The following is a 22,061-nucleotide window of genomic DNA, read 5'->3' as shown; positions in this document are numbered from 1 at the left end:
TCAAACTACAAAATAATTGAAGATATTGTTTGTTCAAGATTTCCTGCTAATCACAGTCATGTCTTGGAAAAGTAGAAATAACAAATCAATGGTGGTCTTCACCAGTCCTGTTTTAAAACCTGGAGTCCTCCCAGTCTGAGATCTAGGCATGACCGAGTCAAAATGTTTTCAGTTCAAAGACAAGACCGAGAACTTTAACAAGTGGTCTGGAGACCGGTCATGAGACCAAACTTGAGTGCTACAACACTAGTCAGAGGGTGGGAGCAGTACTGGAGAAGGCCCTGTCCTCCCAGGACCAATGGTTAGTCCTGCAGGAGGGGGAGAGGGGCAGACCTGAGAGAAGTGTGCATGCTCTTTCTTGTAATTAAAAAAAAAAATTGAACAATATTGGATACCCAAGACCCTTCACTGTTTGATATACTTCTAGTTCAAATCAAATATTATTCATGTTTAAAGAGCCGGTATCATCACAACCCTAGACTTCATAAAAGTAGGAGATCATGGTTTTTGCAGCTCAGGAAACACAGGTATAACAGAAAGTAAAGTTTGAAAATCCTCATGTTAGCTTTACCTTGAATCAAACTTGAAAGCGGAGTACACTTTGCCTGCTGCACACACATAAAATGTCTCTTTTATTCCTTCAGTATTGAATTTTTCTAAAAGAAGACGGAACGCACAGCAGGTTCTTAGTTTCTCCCGAGCATTCATCCTCCCACAGACAGGCCGGGATCAGGACAACAAACCGGGAGATGTTCCACACTATTCTTTGCTATGAAGCCTTTTCGATTTTCCCCCCGGAGCTGCAGCAGCACAGTGCACATGACATCTAACTGGGCACTGCCTCCCTGCTTGTTAGAAGTCTGACTGTTAGTTCCAAAGTGCATGCATGGATTTGCTTTTAATCCTGCATGTCTGACAGTCTGTTCAGCTAAATGAAAAAGCCAACACTGAATGGCCTCAAATCCCAGTTTTGCAGGAGCCTCGAACATTCAATCACAAATAATGCAGCTGTATCTAAGCTCCTGGAGCCGCCATGGAGACGGATGACTGACTATGCAGATTTGCTAACAGGATCTCAAGAGCTGACATGGCGGGATGTTACAAAAAGAGAATGGTTTTAACAATGGAACGGCTTTAATGAGGTCTTGTTATTGAATTACAACTTTTTTTTTACACATGTGCATAGTAGGTAAAACTCTGTATAAGACAATAAATTGACAAAAGTGATCTCACATTGATTGCATTTACAGGGACTTGGGTATCCAGCTTTTTTTTAAGTATCCCGATTTTGCTACCTTTTTATCGGAAAGGAAGTGGGCTGCTGTGGATCAGTGGTAGAGTTGCTCGTCTCTCAAGCAGAAGGTCGGGGGTCCAGTTCCTGTAGCCACATCGCTGATGTGTCCTTGGGCATGACACTTAACCCCAAGTTGTTTAAAACACAGACGCCTGTAAAAAAAAAAAAGGATGTAGTCCTCAGAAACCAGGAAAGCAGCATTTATCATGTATACAGGGATAATACAGAAAATAACAAGTTTTCTCTGTGTGCATGTAAACACCACATCCTGAATATGATCAAAACCGGGGATGAGGCTCATGACCCAGGATAGCTACTGAAGTCCAGGTAAACACACTCTTTGAGAAAATATTGCAGTGTGGGCTTTTGTAGAATAGAATAGAATATATGTATTTGTCTTTGTACATGTACAACAAAATTAGGTCAGTGCAAAGAAACCTTCATAAAGCGTTATAAATAAAATAAAAATAAGAGATTCTAAAAACACATTGCACTGTCACTCACATTCTGCTGGGGTACAGATACAGATTACACAATCATTGTTTTGCAGTGTTAAATTCAGTTTACAGCTCTCTGGTCGAAACAGTTTTTCAGTCTGTTTGTCGGGTTTTAATCGTCCTGAAACGCCTGCCTTATCTTAAAGGTGCACTATAAAGATTTAGGGCTGAAATTTGAAAGTTGGAGAAGTGAAACAATTCTATGCTATACTTTCGGAACTAAATATACAAAATGTATTCATAGGAAAAAACTGTGTCCCTGAACACTGTTTGGAGCTAAAGATCTACCATCTACCCCCCACCATAACATCTTGGGTATTATTTTATCTTCAAACAGTTACAGGGACCAAATGTTCCTCTGAGGACAGTTTGTGTATAGAGTTATGAACATACATCACAGAATCTGTAAATTCCTCCTACTTTCACATTTCTCTACCCAAACTTAAAAGCCTCCTGAAATCATGAGCATAATGAAAATCCAGCGTCCGCTGCTCTACCGGCGAGCCAGCCAGGGGGCGCTTTAATTCTTGACAACGACCTGCAGTACCACCAGAGTGGGAAGCATCAAAGTGCTAAAATAGAAATACAGGTTTTAGTGCTTCATAGAGACATGCTCGCACACAACAGTACTTCTACTTTTACAAGAATCTCCTCTGTGTGTGTGAAAATGTTTTCTTTAGCGACCTCTAATTCAAACTGCTAAACTGTAAATAACTTAATGAAATGTTCACTTACATAATCGAGATTCTCCCAATGACAGGAAGTTCAAAGCTCCTCCAAACAGCTGTGTAATGCACGAGACATGAACAGCACAGAAGGTGTGTAAATAAATTAGCAATTAGCTAAGTGAGAGGGATTCCTTGACTACGCTTTAAAGAAAAAAAAAAACATGAATAACTCTCCCAGTTCTTTGTGACTTAATGACTAAACTTTTCTGCTGGGAGTACTTCATCAACTCACGCGGTTTGATAGGTTAGTTTTTTTTTTTCCTCTGAAGACGGATCTGTTCAGTGGAGTTTTTCTTTCTGTGCCAGCCGTTAGCCGAGTCCCTTCTTCTTGTTCTTGTGGCTGACAGCTGGTATCGCAGCTCACCTAGCTGCCAGTTCACCCTCTTTATGGCCTTCAATCCGTCTTTCAGCAGACCTGTCGATCCGACCGTCTGAACTTCTCTGTTTGCAACTGAGTTACAAAGTCAAGTCGTTGGACGGACCGTCGAACCATCTGTACAAAAAAAAAAGGAGCTAATTGACATTGCTGGCATTCAAGATAACAAGGAACAAAGCGTTTATTTCTGTGTTCAGAGGATGAACTCAAAAATGCTGACTCTGTAAAAAATAAAATGTGAATGGATAAAAAGTTTCACTGAGAAGGTTGTCCCCAAAGTAAACGCAGTCATGAGCTGTTCTTTTTAAAAATGTCTGCAACAGGCCCATGGAGAAGTTTAGGTTCAATATCAGGATGAATAATAAATGACAGAATGTTTCTGTGTTTGAACTCGCATCATGCTGGTTTTGTTTGCTGACACAGTGTACCTTTGTTCCCCAATGAAACTGCAAAAAAAACTGTTGAAGAAAATCTTCAGTTTGAAGGCTAGCACGGCGCCGCATTCATCCGTGGAAAACAAAAACTTCAAACAGCTTTGTGATTTAAGAAACTCAAAAGTCCATCTCTCTAACGGACTTAAAATGGTCCAATGGTGTTGAGTGTCTGATATTTGACTGTATTTCTCTTGAAGCTTAAACTTATGAATCTTGATTCAGTGAAAGCACAAAGAAAAGAGGAATAATTATCTATATATTTTAAATGTCCGTTGATAATGGAAAGTTTGGATAACTAGAAGTACTTCAGGTTTAGGTTGAAGTTGGTAAATAGATCATTTTAAACACCCATAGATCTCTAAATGCGGGTTTTTTTGTGTGTGTCAGAAGCATTCTCATTCAGCTGCACACTGAGTCGATTTGTGATTTTTTTTGCGGTTTTCCTGCAGACCACCAAAATCTTGCTAAACAAGGCAATCCATCGTCCAAAATTCAAATACCTCAAGTAAGGTTGAACATTTTATAGTTGTAAAGGGGACTTTACTCAAGTCACGGCAGCCACCATGACAGACATGTTTATCGTTACCATGGAAACACTGGATGTTGAGTCAAAGACCGCTGCCGTACTGTTGCTGTGTGTGCTGCTGATCCAACCTTCACAACAGGGTCCTAAGTCTCTAGCTAGACTCTTCTGTCATCCCCCGGTGGTGGAACGAGTCCCTTTGCACCTTTAAGAAAAGGTTAAAGACTCAGCTTGTCATGAACACCTATGACCTTCATGAAGATGATGATGGTTGTGTTTAATAATGGCGATTCTAGGATGGATGCTGATAAGATCATGTGTTTTATTAAGTTATTCATTTTCATTCTCCTAAACTGAATAACTACTAGAATATAACACTATTTGATTTTTGGTATAAAACATGAACGTTAGCCCACCCCACACATTCACATCATAAGCACTTAACACGGTAACACTTTATATTAAGGTCCTTGTAATAAGCATTAATAACAGGTAATAAGTCATTTATAAGACCTTATTAGATCCTTATTAAAACAAATAAGACTAGATAAGTGTTAATATAGGCATAATTAACACATTGTCTTATAAGACACTTATAGGCTCTTATTAGAAATGTACTGACACTTTACATACCATCAGTGTGTGAATTAAACTATAAATTAGTTTCATAAGATGTTTATTGACATTAATATGACTTCATATTAATGCCTATATTGCATATTAAGGTTACTAAATACTTTATTATGGACTTAACAGCTCAGTGGGAACAGAGTCTAACTTTCAAGTAAACGCAGAAACAGAAAGGAGGTCTATTGAACTTCCACTCAAACAGTGAAAAAAAAAAAGCCACTAAAAATACAAGTTATCTTTAACGTTAATGGTTAACAAGATTATAACATTTGGTGTGTCATAGCTACCATATTACGTTATGTTAATCCACGTTACTGTAAATAAAGTGTTGAAGGTGGACAAACATCAGAAGACTAGGACTCCTGGAGCCCAAGGTCTGAATACCAGTCAAGAGACGCACACAGGAATACATTTTCTAACTTTGTATGTAAGGAACACAAATATTGCAGGACAAGATTACAATATGCAATTAACAACTAATTTAATAAAGTGTGCACATGAAATAAAACAAACATTTGAAGTGTGTAAGCCCAGTCTTTTTCATTGGGGCTCAATCCAGGTGTGTGTTTCTGTTTCATCTGTGCTTCTGCTCTAAGAAGCGAAGGAAGTTCTTCCTTAGAAACAGTCTTAATCCCACTCGAGGTCTCGAAGGTTGGGCTCACTATCCAGTTAGCTGCTCACAGTTCTATGGTGGATGCTCTTTTACCAAAATCTGACCTACAGACAGGTCACACCACCCCTATAAAGATAAACATGCACATCAGCATCAACACAGGCTTCATCTCAAATTAAGCATTTAACACCAAGTATTAAAATAACATCTGTTTTTATTCACAATTTTCCATTAGCTCTGTTGTACTACAAAAAAGATTAAAGATTTTCTTTATCAATTTGCTGTCCAGCTTTTTATTGATTAGACAACATAGGACACTTTACTGTAATAACTGTACTATGAAACTCTGAAGTTCTGTGTGAGAGACTCCACAAGAGAGTGAAATTAACAAGAGGAAAAAAACTTTCATGAAACTATTCCTTACTCATTTAAATACATACTGTGGCTAAGCTACTTTCACCCTTCATGGTGTCAAACTTTTGCTCTTACAGATCACAAAAAGCCTGATTAAATACTACATTTTTCACAACACAAAAGCTAACTGATTAGCATTGGCATATGACATTTTACATTTATCTTGTCAGCATCGCAGCTAATGCTAATTGGACAGGACTAGCCATTTTTCAATACACCTGTTAGCATCGAGACTAATGCTAGCTTAATGGCTAGCGGATCCAGCCTTGATCAACAGCCAACATTGTGTTGTTTTTTTACCACTGAACACTTTGGATGTGTTTGATTGACAGTGAGAGTGAACTTTCCAACCAATCAGGTGAGACTCCCAGCCTTCTTAGCTGGCTGATCTGAGACCTGTTAGTTAGTTTTACTTCAAGTCCACGAAAATGTTGTGTTAACTCAATACTATATGTTTATGTCACCTCAACTACATGAAAGGTTTCCAACTTTGAAAAGTGACTCGTATTAACTTAAAAATGGCGAGCTCTGTCGAACCCACCTTGCTCACAGAGACAGGTGGTCCATACATCTATTGTAAGTGCAACAGAAGGCGCAACTGCTATTTATTATTATTTCTGACCAGAGAGCCTTTTCCCTCTTTCCTGCCGTCAAAAGCCATAAAAGTGCAGAAAACCACAAAAGCAAATATTTATCATTTTATTGCTGGTTTTGTGTACATTTTGGCCATGAAGGTGTCCATAAAAAAAAAAAAAAAAAAAGACTAATGCAATCAAATACATTTTGTTGCTAGTCTTTGACATATCAAAGACTCTACTCACCATTCAACTAATAATAACCTTGCATTTTAAAGGGTTACAATCCTGAAAATAATTGAATGTTTTGAGCAAGTCAAAAGTTCTTTAACTTTAACTAACACAGCAGAAAAATATAAAAACATTTGAGGAGGGCACAAGGGTTGGTGGTGTTGTCTTACCTTGATATACTCTAGAGGAAGCTCATCACAAGTCAGGATACCGCTCTCCACTCGATCAGCATGAAGAACTCCACACTCCGTACACTTCCCTGTCAAAGTCAGTTCAATTAGAATGATTACAGCCTAAAAGGAAAAATATTCACATTCCGTTTAATTCATGGATACACCACAAAGCATTATCTCTGTCTTAAAGTAAAACTTGTAAACTAACATTTTGTTTTCTTCTTGTAAATTTACAACTCTATTATAGGGAATTTACAAGTTTAATCTCGAAATTTTGAAAACAATAATAACTTAACATGGCCCTCATCCTCATCGTACACTTGTATATCATAAAATGGGTTTTTCATGAAAGACACACCTTCTCAAAGACTTAAAGTGAAAGTCTGCAGTTGAATTTCTTCCGGGGACTTGAGATTCTCCACGTCTTTGGAATCATAATCCTCCTTAAAAAGAACAAAATTAAAATAAAGGTCAGGGTAGGCTATAGGGCTGCTTCCATGACATTGTTATCCCAATGAAAGGATTTGCAACAATCACATCGCTATAGTCAGAATTTATTGCAATTTTTTTTATTCATGCAGATTTCAGCGGTTGCTCCTTATACAGTTTAACCACCAAAGACAATAATCATAGAATTAATGAAAACTGGCATCATTTTCTACATTTAACAGAATTTCTTTATTTTAAAAATACTTCTAAACAAACAGAATAAAATGCTTAAAAAAAAAATTAAGTAGTTTAACAGAACAAACAATATCACAGTGCAGGGAGCAGAAGTGGTCACGGGATGGTTTTAAGATCAAGATTAAAATTAACTTTATTGTCTCACAAAGTGAGAAATTTGTCTTTGGCTCTTCACCTGTGCTGCAGTTATAAAAAACCATCAACATCATTCTTCACATCAAACGATAATATAGTATATAAATACTTTGGGTTCTTAGCACGAGGCAGCCGGGGTCACTACAGAGCAGCGCCACCGGTGGAAACCGGTTAAATGTTTTATGAGTGCATCTGGAGAGAGAAGATGAGCCTTTGTGAAACAATGGGCATTTTATAATATAGTTTGAACACAAAATATTAATAGAAATATTTTACAAAATTGAGGAAACACAGAAATGCATCCAAATAAAGTTAAGTACCTGTTCTCGGGCAAAGCCTCTGAAGCACATTCTTGATTAGTTTTTGAGCAGGCAATGAAAGTAAAAACAAGATCTGCACAACAAGAAGCTCAAAAACAGCAAAATACAAAAGCAAATATTGATCATTTTATTGCAGATTTTGTGTGTACATTTTGGCAACCAAGGTGTCCAGAGTTAACAAAGTTAATTGGGGACAAATGTCACCTGAACCTTTTTTTACAGTCCATTTGCTTTATAAGGTTAAACATTACACCATCAGTACTTTACGGTTAGAAATAGATATGAATATCGTATCTTATCATGAGTTCACCTGTAACATCTCTTATACACTTGTATATTGTAAAATGGGTTTTTCCACAGAAGACACACCTTAAAGACTGAACGTGAAAGTCTGCAGTCCTGTTTCTTGCGCAGGTCCAGGAGCTGACGGTGGTGGGAAACCAGGGACTTCAGATTCTCCACCCCTTTGGAATCATAATTATCCTCCTTAAAAAGAACACAATTAAAACAGGTTAGGGTAGGCAAACTTCTCAGCCTCATCAAACATGTGTTTGTGAAGAAGTCTGCTAAGTCTGGGAATCAAAGAAAAGTCAACCAAGTCAAAATAACAATACAAATATTTTAGAAAATGGAAAAAAACATGGAAAGGCATCCAAATAAAGTTCTCAGGCAAACCCTCTGTGAAGCATCCGACGGCAGAAAAAATAAAAGGCTCTCAAAACATAACAAACAATAGACAAAAAAAAAAGATGGCTTAGTATATTGAAACTCGAATCACATTCTTGAGTAGTTATTAAACAGGAATGTAGTAAAAACAAGATCGGCACAACAAGAAGCTCCCGTTTGAAGTGATGTTTCGAGTCAACTGAAGAAGAGCATGTTGGCACTGTGGCGTCTTGGTGTGTGAAATCTGAAGGAGTAAAATATGTTACTTAAATGTGCAGAAATATTCATTCATGCAAGATCCACTTACCACTAAGTGTTGATGTTTTCCTTGTTTAGATCCACTTACCACATAAGTGTTGATGTTTTCCTTGTTTATTTTTGTCTGGACGAGACAGGAGACTGAAGACACATCCAGAGAGTAACAAACAGTCATCGAGGGCAGAAATCGTATTTACAGTGAGTTGATCTGAAAAATCATAAAAGCTTGATGTTGAGTTCAGGACAGCCTCGTGAAAATCACATATCACAGTTCTTTAAAAGCATTTGTAAAAATACCTGATAGTAGTCTTGTTTGGTCAGTGTAATCATCTTCATGCAGCTTTTGTCTTGGCTGTGAAACAGATATTTCATTATTTGAGTCCCATTTCTCTGTATAAGTCACAGCTGTAGTATGTTTAAAAACACTAATACATACGCCACCATGGAGGCAGAGCAGCACTCTGTGGTGAGTTCAAAGTCATGAGCGACCAGAACGGGCCAACAGTGAATCATGACCAGATAGTGAAGGTCCCAAAGACTCAGGGTATCCTTACACAGAAGAAAAGACAACAACAATCATTACACAATCTCTTCCAACAGGCCTTTGAACAACTGTTTCTATTCCTCAGTCTCTCTTTTACCCATTAGAAATCATAGTTTGTTTACAAAGCACTTAACAGCAACGCCAAAAAGTGCTTCACACAATGTAAAAATCCCAATAATACACAAAAATAAAGTCTCAATAAAACCCCAAAAGAAAAACAACAATGTAGCAATAAACAAGACAAAAGGCTTTCACACTTGTCACTAAATGTTAATAAGATGATAATAAATGTTCAGAAGGTACCTGAAATCAACGCAGAACCTTATTCTTCCATCCTTCTTTGGCATGTGCATCACTGGGTTACACCACTCGATGATCCCCAGGGAAAGCATCAGGTCCACCCACCCTTCAAAAGTATTGTACCAAACAGAGATCAACTACTTTTGCCTTTATGGATTTTAGTGGAAAGACTTCTGGATACTGGGTGGCATAGTCTGTTATAACCAGCATATAATGGTTCCCTGCTATGGTTCTCTCTACAGGACCAAAAATGTCCATCCCAAGGCACTCAAATGGGGTGCCAATTGTTACAAGCTAGCCAGCTGGTTTCTAAAACAAGTTCATGGGAGTGGGTCATCTGTTAGGTCCGACAGTGTCGAAGTTGGCGTCCATACGGGTCCTCCATCAGCTGCCACTTCACCTGTCGTATTACGTCATTTAAAGCAACAGGGCACAGCTCTGAGCGCACCTCAGGAAAGGTGTGTTCAAGACTATCGGACAAACCAGTAAACAAAGCTTAAACCCATTCTCTATTCTCCCCATGAAAACCAGTCCAAAGTACTTAACAAAACAGACAGATACGGATGAAGAAGAACCTTACTGATTCCTAACACAATAATGGGTAGTGTTTGAAGTGGAGCTCTGGGGTGTGTTTTAGCAGATGTTATTTGGCACTGAGGGCAACTTTCACAAACCTGAGCAACATGTCTGCGCAGGCCAGGCCAGTGGAAATGGTTTTTAATGAGAGCTGTGGTTTTGTGGGCCCAGGTGGCCAGCCCAGGGAACTGAGTGCCCCAAGGCAAGTATGGCATTTCTAGCTGCTTGGGGAACCACGAGCTGCAACGTTGATTGTTGTTGACAATAGAGGATGCCATTTTGCAGGATATTCTCATCACTTATGATGTCCAACTCAGCTTCTGACTCCTCCTCCTTCGCTTTCTGGAAAAGAGAGACCAAAGACGGCTCAGTTTTCTGCATATCACTTATATTACCTGGAACTTGAAACACTAGTGGCAACTCCAGCTCAGTGCTGGTTGGTGGTGTCGTCACTGTCTTTTGGAATTTCTTGTGCCTTCTCTGTCTGCGGGTTTTCCGAGACTTCCCAGGTGTGGTCTCCAACTCCTCATTGAAAAAGGAGCTCATTGGATTGCATGGCCTGCATTCTGTTTACCACAGCGTTACACTGCCTGCTTTGTTATGGCTCCAGCAAATCAAAAAGAACTGGTAGGTCTCTTTCTGGAATAGCATCAAAAGGTAGATTATCAGCAACCCCAATGTTCAAAAGGTAATTTTGACCTTTATACCTTAATGTAGATGTCAGCTGTTGGATAAGGCTTCTCATCTCCATGAACACAACAGATAAGGATGGTGTCACTGCTGCTGACCATGTTGGGTGGTACAATCTTCCTGTGTACCAGTGTCTAATCACTGCCAGATTCAAGCAAGGCCCCAAGAATGGTTCCATTAACTTCAATGTTTTGCATTTTAATATAAAAGTCATTTTTTAGCACATTTGTGTCATCTTAGCTCAGATGGGTTCAGTATGGCCTTCAAGTCCACGTAAATAACAAATTAGCTTTTTGCTAGAGGGTTTTGTGGGCCTGCTAGGTGGCTGGCCCCTCCCACATGGGAGGCTTACCCCTCTTGAAACCGTATGTTTATTTTCTCTGGTACCATAGCTGTCCGTCTTGTCAATCTTTGACCTGGCGCTTTGCATTGTGGGAAACAGTCAGCGAAGACTGGTCTGATGATTTAGGAATATTTTGCCAGATAAATCAGGACGTACTCAAGTATAGAAGATGTTTCAAATATATAGAATTTGTTGAACCTTCTTTCTGATACAGGCCCCTGACAGATAGCAAACAGTGAGTCAGAGATGAGAGGAACTTACTGAGATGACCAGAAGTAGCAGGACAGTTTGATAACTCTGATCAAAACAGGATAACCATTTTATCAGCAACAACAATACTCCAGTTTGAACCACTGGAGGAGGAGAGACTGGGATCTGCCTGCATCTGGGGAAAAAAAAAAAAAAAAAACAGCAGCTCCACACTTACAAATTGTTACACTAGTGTTCATATTGATTGATTGGACTTTGTCAGAAAAAGTTTGAGTCCCTACAGACCAAAGTGTTGGGTTGACTGCTTCAACTGGTGGGTCGGCTGCTTCGTCAGCCATGTTACCAAGAATCACACTTTAGTGTCACGTCACCTTTTATTCATTCCTTCTTCACAGCTAACTGGAATAGCATTTTTATCAGCAGCCATGGAACACAACAACCAATCTCCCGCTCTCTCTTCTTAATGTAACGTAGATCACCAAAAAAAAAAAAAATAACGCATCACAACAGGAAGTCACGTCATGAATAACAAAATAAGATCTCAACATGTACACTGTTCTTCAAGTGCATACAAAATAAACGTTGCATAAAACATATACACATGAACACTGTAAGTCAAACTATACATTACATCATGTATATTTATGTGAATGAGAACATAAAACTCAACACAAAGCTTGGAATTTTCCACATCACTAGATACATGGAAAGAAATGTCAAGCTCAATGTTTGTGAAGTAGTTCGCACAACTGTCAAGGAAGGTTGTAGAAAGGCAACTCAGCAGATGAAGATTCTCCAAGAGGTGAGTATTTTACAGTGATTAAACCAACATGTGTTAACTTAACAAAACAACAAAAGTTCAATGTAAATAAGGCAACTTACTTCATGATTAAATCAGACTAAGAAACATGTTAAAGGCAGGACATCCTCACCTCTCCTCATGTGAGAGCACACGTCTCCTGGCTTTATAGATGGCCCCATTAACAAAATGGCCGCAGCTGGGTGCAGCACAACTCAAGTAGTGGGTTTACACTTTTGTCTTAAAGCAAAGAAATCTACATAAACCCTTAAATTAACCTCAGATCATTTACTCAACTCAATTAACTTTAAATAATTAAATTACATTCTACCAGTAACTCAAACATGAAAGAAATTTTTAGAAAGAAAACATTTCTCAGAAATAAAACCCCTTCAAAATGGTCTGCTCCAGTGATGTCAGCGATGACATCATCAATCTGATAAATACCCAGGAAGTGCTGGGCTATCCCCTTTTAGCTGCATGGAACCACATGGGAAACTGAACACAAGAACAAACAGAGGTAAGTATGGATAAGACAATCAAAGATACTTCGCAGTTCCAGAAACTAAATAAAAATGATTGATCGCTTTAAGTTAATTTATGTTTTGATGTGAACTGTAACTTATTGCTAACACAAACAAACCCGGGATAGTAGTAAGTGCTGCAATGTTACACAAGCAAAAATAAATTAAACTTAAATACACAACTGTAATTAATGATGTGATTTGATATTAAATAAAGACTTAAGTGACAAGTGGTGATTAAGAGAAGAGCTTCTCACCCACTTTGTCACAATGTTATGTCAAGTTTTCAATGTGCTGATTCAGCTGACTGTAAACTCCCCTAAGTGTTACCACAGGGCTAGGGTTGCAGGAAGAGAGAAACCCTGAGGTCTTACTGGGCGCTGCCATATTTTGTGTCTGTGCTCAGTTCACTCACAGAGTGAAGGATTATAGGGGGATCTGTCGGCTAAAAATGTTCTCAGAGTATTACAAACAATTTACAGCTATATCTATTTTTTCCTGTCTTTTGTAAATCTACAGACACTGAGGACGGCATAACAAAGCATATGAACATCAGCATCCTCCTGGTGATAGAAGATGAGGTCGTCCTGGAACATCAGATCAAGCAGCATGACTATTGGTAGCATATGGTAGCTATGCTCATGGGTCTGCTGTATGCAATTAACATTGACTACCAAAAGGAAGTACAGTATACATTTTAAGTCATACAGAAGAACCTATTGAATATTGGTGGTGACCACTGCCCCCTTCAAGCGTCCATGGACTGAGAAAAAGACTTCTTTGTAAAGCCGTGAGGTCAGGAGTTTTCTGAAAGCTTCCAAGAAATATTTGAACATTGTCTCACAGATCTTTTCTGAAATGTTTGTGTTACCACAGTAAGATCACCTCATTAAATGTGTAAATTACCTGATTTTATACGTTTATTGCATCTGAAAATACTGAGAAAAGTGACCGATAAATGATAAATGTAGCAAAAGAAGGACAACTGATTTTTTTTTTTTGCACATTCTTGGGTGGAAATGTTTTTACAAACAAGTGGTAAAAGCATGTGTAAATGTTTAGATGTGCTTTTTGATCTGATCAGCTATCAAAGGTTGAAGAACTAAAGTTGGTTGGTTTCTATGATAAAACAAATAACCTGTAGAAATTATACCTTTTTTTAAAAATTTGTGTTTGAAAGGAAGTTGAAAGTTTCCACAAAAGCAAAGAGAATCACTAAAAATGTATATGCTGAACTGATTTAAGTTGACTAAAATATAAATATATATATTCAATTTAAATTGATTAATTTATTTGACTCAATATTTTAGATGGATTAAGTATTTTCACTTTGGATTTCAAGTCAAAAGAAATTGAAAGAGCATTTTGCTTCAACTAGATAATTTCACAGGAACTGAGTTGTGTTCAAAAGTTTTGTGAACTTAAAGATTTAAGTACAACTGACTTGATGTCAAGTTTATTTGACTATAGAACATTTTATTTCTTTGGAATAATCACAACTTTATCTCAACTTATCTTTTTTAAGTTCAGGTAACTTAACATTTTAAGGCAACCCAGACACTAAGGGCCAGATTTACTAAGCTCCCAATTAAAGAGTACTAAATTGTGGGTTTACATCACGGATAGTTTGGACAGAAAGCAGGACGACTGCAAGCGCAAAATAGGTATTAGTGGGAGAGGCAAATAAACGCACAATACTTTGTAGTTGTAGGAGATAAATCTGAATATTACAAAGAAAATTTGGGTTATAAGAAAATATTAAATTTGGCATTAAACAGGGCCTCTCTTTTCTTCCCTTAGTCTTAAGAATGAATTGTCATACATTGTGCGAGCTGTGTCCTCCGTGGCATGGCGCGCTCTACACTCGGGCCGTTGTTGCGCACCAGACAGCAGCTGGTCAGTGCTGTGTCTGATCGGACTTAAAATGCCCTGGAAAGAGGTATCGAAGACGGGGGTACAAGCAGTGGTGAGGTCCCCCAATTCAAGGATCCTACAGCGTAGCAGCAGCGGGCTGTAGACCCGAGAAAAAGGAAATCCCCAGTTTAAAATATAATGTTAGCAAAAAGAGGGAAATAGGACGCCATAAATATCAATGTTGAAATTCTATAGAATGCAGAGGCTGTGAATGTTCAGTTTTGTTTGGATATATGGCAACAATAGCCTGTAGTTTAATCATGGTGTTTCTCTTCCTTAACGATTAGAATATTGAATCAAATTAAAATGTCATTTGAAACATGTAAACACTTGTGGGGGAAAACGCGATCTTTATGCCTTCTTTGATTGTGCCCATGTCTCCTCCTAACTTCAATAACAGCAGTCTGTTGTGTGTAACACTGGTCTCCTGGGTTAGCACGTTCTTTTCAAAGGTGTTAAATTCAGACACCGTCACAATCACTGCAATTCTTGCCAGGTTTGGTAAATCACAATGCGTGTACTAACTTAACTTGTTTACATTTTCTCCTCCCAGTATTTTGCACGTTAGGGCAGAATGTTCAAATGTTGTCATGCTTAGATTTCAAATCTTTTGTGTTTTAACGTCTTATTTTTACTTAAATATGTTCTTAATACTGTGTTTTAAACGCACAGTATCTAAATTCCGCCACCAGGGGGCTCTCAATCAAAACAATAACAAGAGATGACGTCGAGGCTGGCGGGGAATCATGGGAGAGATTCTCTCTGCTCCTCAAAACACCAAATCTGTAGATATTGTGCTTGGAGTTCTCCTAGAAACAGATGAAGATTCAGATGTATGGAATTGCACAAAATGAAAATGTGGTGATATTAGAGTATTTATTTGTAATTATTTTGCATTCACAATTGTATTGATGTATCAACAGTCTTATTTCTCTCAGGCTATGACTTCATTCCCCTCCTGTATATTGGACCAGTAGCCGTCTCTCTGTATGCAGAGATTTGTCCATCAGGTATTTTATACAGCAGAGCAGTGGATTGAATATCTACACATTCTGACATCGTGTTTGCCCTCTATGGCTGTCATAAAAGGTTAACGTTTAAGGAACATCAAAGATGGATGAAGTCATTATTTAAAAGCTCTTCTCTTAGCTGCTCTTCTTTAATTTTTATCCATAACATTGCTGAAAGAAATAACACTCCATTTCCTCGTCATCCATTTTCTTTCCTGCGTCAGACCTCCATGCCAAAAAAAAAAAAAAAAATCACTATATGACTTCCCATTGTTTAAGGAAAAACCAATGAATAAAATATAAGTGAAAATTGTATTTTTCATATGAATAATGTAAAAGAGGGCACGCTGCTGGCGTCCACGTCTCAAGGTTAGACTACATTGTTAGTTTCCGTGCCCGGCCTCCGCTTTGTTCTTGTTTGGTATGAAATGAGAGTATCCCATTCTATTAAGTCGTCTGTTCTGAGGGACACTTTGCCTCCTCTGCAGGGATGTGTTATTCCAAGAACTTGAAAGACAAATTCCAGACCCAGCAGGAGGCGTGTCGTGTCAAGGCAGTGCCATATGGTACGACTTGGAGAGTAAGCCAAAACTTTTCACCCCCAGCACCGTTTCCTTCACTCAGTCCCAATCAGCTGCTTCCTATCAGGAGGGGAATGGAAGGAAATAAGGAAAGGACTGAATAGACTGATATGCTCATATGATTGATGACATGGTAAATGTTAAATGAACTTGAGCTTGCTTGGAGCTTTTACCCCGCAGGTCACATCTTCTGTTTTAATATCTATGACGACATCAGGGATGTTCTCTCTAGAAAACGTTTTCCATTAATGTTGATTTCTGCTGCTGAGACGATTATGAAAAACTTGAGTTGTGCATTAGAAGAGGAACCTTGTTTTGGAGCAGATTTTATTTGCAAAGCATGCTGGGAGAAAAGACAAAATACACTGTTTAAGACTGAGCTGTGAAAAGAAGATGCAAATTTGTAATGTTGTGAAATGTTAAACCACTGCCCTCCAGCTGCCCCATGTGACGTGTAACTGATCACTTTATTCCAAAACTATTCTCGAAGGAAATTTAAGTTTGATGTTTGACTTGTAATCCAAAAACAAACCACTTACTCTAAATGTTTAATTCATAATTCCTGAAAAGACTGAAACGCTGTCTTTGAACAAATGATAAATGGTAAATGGATTTGAGCTTGTATATTTATTTTCTCGTCTTCTGACTACTCAAAGCACTTTTACTCTGCAGGTCACACCTACACACTCACACACTGATGGAGGAGCCTGCTGAGTGAAGAGTCCAGCAGCAGTAACTAATCCCATTCATACGATTCATATGACGCAGACGAAGCAGCAAGGGCAACTTGGGGTTACGTGTCTTGCCCAAGGACACATCGGACATGTAGCTGCAGGAGCTGGGGATCGAACCCTCGACCTCCAGGTTAGTAGACGACTGCCGCCCCTGAAGCAGCAGCTAAGAGAAAACTGTGACACTCCAGTCATACAATTAATTTGTATAAACAGCGTAGACAATAAGTAGTGTTTACACAGTTCAGACAGTTCAAGACTCAAACTTATCTGGCACGATGTGATGAACACAGAAAAACAGAAGGATCTGTGAGGCCATTACACTTATCTAGGCTTCTGTATCGATCGTCTGCTCCTTATTTATAGCATACAGACAAATAGGATAATCAATCATGAAACATTTGGGTTACAGTACATCGCATTACAAATGGGTCATCTCTTTTTTTTTCTCTGCATCTGAGGCAGCGTCTTAAACTTTGACTGAATCAGAGAAAATGTGTGTTGTGGACTTTGACATTATTCTAGCAAACTGTTTATTGAGGTGCTCCAAAAAACATTTTGAATGTCATTAACTTTTTCTATTATTTTTTACTGTTTGCGTCAGAGCATCATCTGCAGAAAAACGACTTGTTGCTGCTCCTTGCACGCCCTTGATCCATTAAAGTGATGTTTTATACAATGCATACATCTTCTCTGTGCCTTAAATCTTTGTATATCATGGTGCGTTCAGATCCATAGCTAATCTGAGGGCCCTGACTCATCATTGTACTCTGTATGATCGAGTCGGCTGGCCTGCATTGTCTATAAAAATCATTGGCATGTCCTTATTTATGAGGCTTTTCTTAACTTGCTTCCCTCATACCTGTGTAACTGTGTTCATGTGAAAAGTGCTGGTAGCTTCAGTCTTTGCTCCGGACGCAGTCACACAGCTTGTTCTTGTTATCTGTTCCCAAAGTGCGTCTTGAAATGGGGAAAAGGAGTTACAGGTATACAGATCCTGCAGCCTGATGATCTGTGTGTGGAGGAGAGATGGTCTCTTTAAATCTTTTTTAAAATGTTGAAGGTGTTGGAGGACGATGCTCCTGGCTGTAGATGCTTTGATGAATGACTTCTCTGTGACTCAGGACATGTTGATCTGTGTTTGTAATTACTCTGTGTTTTATCTCTGTAACTTGTTTGCTGCTGCCCTTCTTGGACAGGACACTCTTGAAAATGAGATTCTTAATCTCAAGGTTTTCCTGGTTAAACTTTTTTTTTTTTTTCAGAGTTTTGCCGTATTTAACATTTATTCTTTATTTTTTCCTGTGAGATGTCATAATGTGTGCTGTTAAATAATCAGGAACTTCACATTTTTACACCGCTGCTCTGTTTGAAACCCTCTGTCTGGTGATTCACTTGATTTGATTTCGTATCTTTGAGAGTTGTCTGCGCGGGCGTCTGCCTGAATGTACAATTACGTCTGGTCTCTGGCTAGACCATCTCTTTTTCTTTCCACAGAGGTGCAGGCCTCGGCTTCAGATCTTCTGAGAGAACAACCTTTGTGAAGCTCATCCTTTGGAGGATCCAGCCTCTAAATTGGGACATAACGATTTGGACTTTCAGCTTTCATCACTCTTTGATGTAACCTTTTTTCAACGTCCGTTCAGCGAAACACGTCTAGCAATTGCCTGAATATTGCAGTTCAGTTTGGCTCCCTGTGAAAACTTCACACAATCCATGCAACAAAAGGCCTCTGTCGTTCGAGAGCCCAGTCTGCATGTCGACCGCTCTTGGATGATCAAGCAACAAGAAATCATCAGTCATCTTCATTAAAGGAAAAACATGCAACAAAAGTAGCCAAATAAGTTTGAAATAAACACAAGATACCTTTGCCCTCATGAAAGGATAAGCCACTTGCTCCAATCATTCCCCTATATCCTACTGATACATTACATCACCTATACCTTATGGCCTGTTGTCTGCTCTGTAACTAAAACAGCATTGCCCCCTTCAACAGACCCAGGCTCTGTACATGTGACAATGCTGAGGCTACCTACTGACCTCTTGGCCCCAACAACTCAACTGTGTAGACCGATGGGCAGCAAGAGCGAGGACATCGGGGTTGTCAAGTAGGAACTGTCCTTCACCGATGAGTCATTCAATTAGTCCCACCACACCTCGGGAAGGCTGGACATTTCACTCGGGCATCCCGGAGCAAAACCCCTCAATTCTAGCTCTCACAACCTAACATACCCACACGTACTTAACAATTAGTTAAGCTTTAAAAAAAAAAAACACTTTTACAAAACATATTTTCTAATTCTAAGCAGTTTGAAAAATATATTCAAATGTGATTTCTTTTTTTTTTAAATGCAACTAACATCAACAGCTTTAAGGTTGTGGCGCCCACAGGGTCAGAATCACATTCCCAAAATTAAATCTTGTCAAATCCGCTACAAGGTTGTTTGGCCCATCTGCCAAACAGAAACCAAATAAAATGCAGAATCTTGTGAGAAGAGAAAAACAGAAGGTGCTTTATGACACCGACAACAAGCAAATCTGCAGAAGCAGCTCTGCAACAAACTCATGCATTTTAACAAACTGATTCTGTATCAAGCACAGAGCAGGAAAGCTGTAACCAGACTTGAAGACATCCTGCAATAAGGGGCAGCTTAGTCAGCTTGCTAACATTTGCCAAGCACAAACAAAACGCCCTGAGCCAAGACATCTACTAAAAGCATAAACAGCAAAATACATACGGCGGTTTCCCGGCATCGCCGCAGTGAATGAACCCCTCTGGAAAAGTCACCATGGTCCAACGCTGCCAACAGCACAGAGGAGGCATCAGCATGTTGCCCTGAAGTGCTCGAGTCTGAGCACTCTGGTGTGAATAATAAGAGCAAGCAGAGGAAACTGTCAGGTTACAAAGGTCCAGCCTGCACACCTGTATGATGGACTGGATGTTACTACCAGTAAAGAAAATGTGCTGCAGTCACCCACTCTTCTTAGATAAGTGCTCATTCAGCTCTCTGGTGGAAAAAATGTTGGAAATACAAACTCACCACGGAGGAAGGGGGGACTTTTCAGCATGTCAGTCACTTGTACCACAAAACATGCCCTGATAAAGGTAAACATGAATTAAATTAAAGTGCATGACTCTGTCTGAGAGAAGCTTTTTGACTTCTACAGCAGGAAAATGCAAAGGTGACACTCATTTTGTTAATGACGGCCCTGAATCTTTAAGAGTCCCATTAAGCAACACTGATGAGCTAGCATAGCAGGGCCTTGTAACTGCCCCACATTAAACCTGCTGTGATCCCTGTGGTGAAATGTCAGAATGGCTGATGCTGTTTGAAATTACTTAATTCTTCCTAACTCATTTGGTCATCTGGTCAGAGCTGCTACTGGTGACTGCTAGAAACTAATGTTACATAATGCTACTATTAGATGCTAACATTTAGCATAATAGTGCAATAATATAGCCTGGCTTCTCAGCTAAAAATGACACATGTTAGCATATTAGTGAGAACACCACAATGTTGCTAATGGCCTCAGCCTAATGGAAACACTTATTTGGGTGAAAGAAGAGGAGGAAAACCAAAAACACAAGAGAATATGACATAAATGACCCAGGTCCACGGCACCCGGGATGGTTTATAAAATATGAAAAGATGCTTGAAATACACCGTCATGCATTGGCTTGCATCTTCTTCAGGAAGTAGATTACACTATTAAATGTTTCTATCACTGTTTTATTTTTAATTTTTTTATATTTCTTTGTATGGACCTGGATCAGTCATACGATGATGTTTTTGGTCTAAAGTTATTGTAGACAATGTAGACATGTCCTAGATTAGATCGGCCTCGCTGTTACACACCTGAGACAATGGAGCTGTTCTATTTCAATATGCTGTTGGCCACTTAAATAATAATTTTGGATAATAAGGAATACTATAACTATCAGAGAACACCAGATCAAGGATTGTTTCCAACTCAGTGGTTTGTTGATACAGACAGAGGAGCACAGATGTGGCGTTCCAGTCCAATCGTTTAGTTTTCTTTAGTTTCAAGTGGTTTCCATAGCAACAAAGGCAAAAGAGTATCTACAGAAAATAAATCCAGACATCATCATCATCAAAAGAAAAGTTCATTCTCAGCATTCAAAGAAATGCATATCCAGGATTAAAGGTCTAACGAAACCAAAGCTGAGTAAATCAGTGGAGTAAATAAAGCATGAGCTATTTAAATGTCACTTTAACAAAGGAGACTTATATATTTAAGAACCCAGTTCAAGAGCTATCAGCAGTGATGAGGCGTCCACATGAAGTCAGCCAGCTCCATGGTTCCCACAGAGTTTGCAGCAGGTGAGCCGGCTGCCCTTTAATTGCTCTGAAGCTCCGCCCATCCAGGAAACACAGAGCCAGGTAAAGGAGGGTCAGAGCTAAATCATCTGTAAAATGAAATAAAATACAGATGTAAAGGTTCCTATTGTCAGAACCCCAAAGAGTTTTTGGTTGCCTAGGTTACAGCAGCAGGTCTTATATACACGACCACTACTTTATTCATCAGCCTGATTTTGTTTTTAACTACGGTGGCCCTGAAAACAATGTAAACAAAATGCCTACATGGACAAGAAATGACGTATGACTGTTGCTGAGGACAAACTACTTGTTTGTCCAATCACAAACAAGTAGTAAAGTCCTTCCCTTTCCGGTTTGTTAAATATATTTCGCAGTTGGTATAAAAAAATTGCAGCAACTGAAATACATTTCACTGTCCCTGAAAACGTTTTTGTGTTTCATGAAATACTTTTGCATGTAGTGAAATGTTTTTTTCCACAATCTTGAAATATTTGCAAAGTTGACCTTCAGGGCCACCGTATTTAACTCTTTTTATAAAGTTTTTTAAAAGTCGTCTAGCGCAGGGGTTCCCAAACGTTTCATCCTGAGACCCCCAAAATAAGAGTCCGGGGACCCCCCTCTGTCCCTGGAGGTGGTTAAAGCATAAAGTTGCACACAGCAGCACGCACTAATAGGCTGATCAAACACTGACAATAGAACAACACAAAAAAAAACACAGCAGCCTTAAAATAATGATATTATTTCAGTGTGTCTGTGTGAATTCTTATTTACAAAGAGCAAAACAGATACCTACATTGTTACTGTCATGTGCAAACTCAAATTTTCACTTTCATTTCAGCACAAATCTCACTTAAGGACTATGGATTCATTTAAAATCGAACAACGTTTTTGTATGTAATTTTACAATAATGGGTTAAATATGTAATTTTAAGTCATTTGCAATTTGTT

The 22,061-nt window shown here is 38.8% G+C and overlaps 1 long non-coding RNA gene across 1 annotated transcript; it reads right to left on the bottom strand.

Moving 5' to 3' along the window:
- Positions 1-8,657: 8,657 nt before the first annotated feature.
- Positions 8,658-11,123, bottom strand: LOC114920895 (uncharacterized). Its single transcript, XR_010666901.1, has 4 exons — positions 9,399-11,123; positions 8,988-9,100; positions 8,849-8,903; positions 8,658-8,759 (listed from the first exon to the last, which is right to left on the bottom strand). It is a non-coding gene; the product is annotated as an uncharacterized lncRNA (long non-coding RNA).
- Positions 11,124-22,061: the final 10,938 nt, after the last annotated feature.

This window comes from Labrus bergylta, chromosome 9 (genome assembly GCF_963930695.1).
Source record: "Labrus bergylta chromosome 9, fLabBer1.1, whole genome shotgun sequence".
Lineage (NCBI taxonomy): Eukaryota > Metazoa > Chordata > Actinopteri > Labriformes > Labridae > Labrus > Labrus bergylta.
This window is presented reverse-complemented; position numbering and strand designations above follow the sequence as displayed.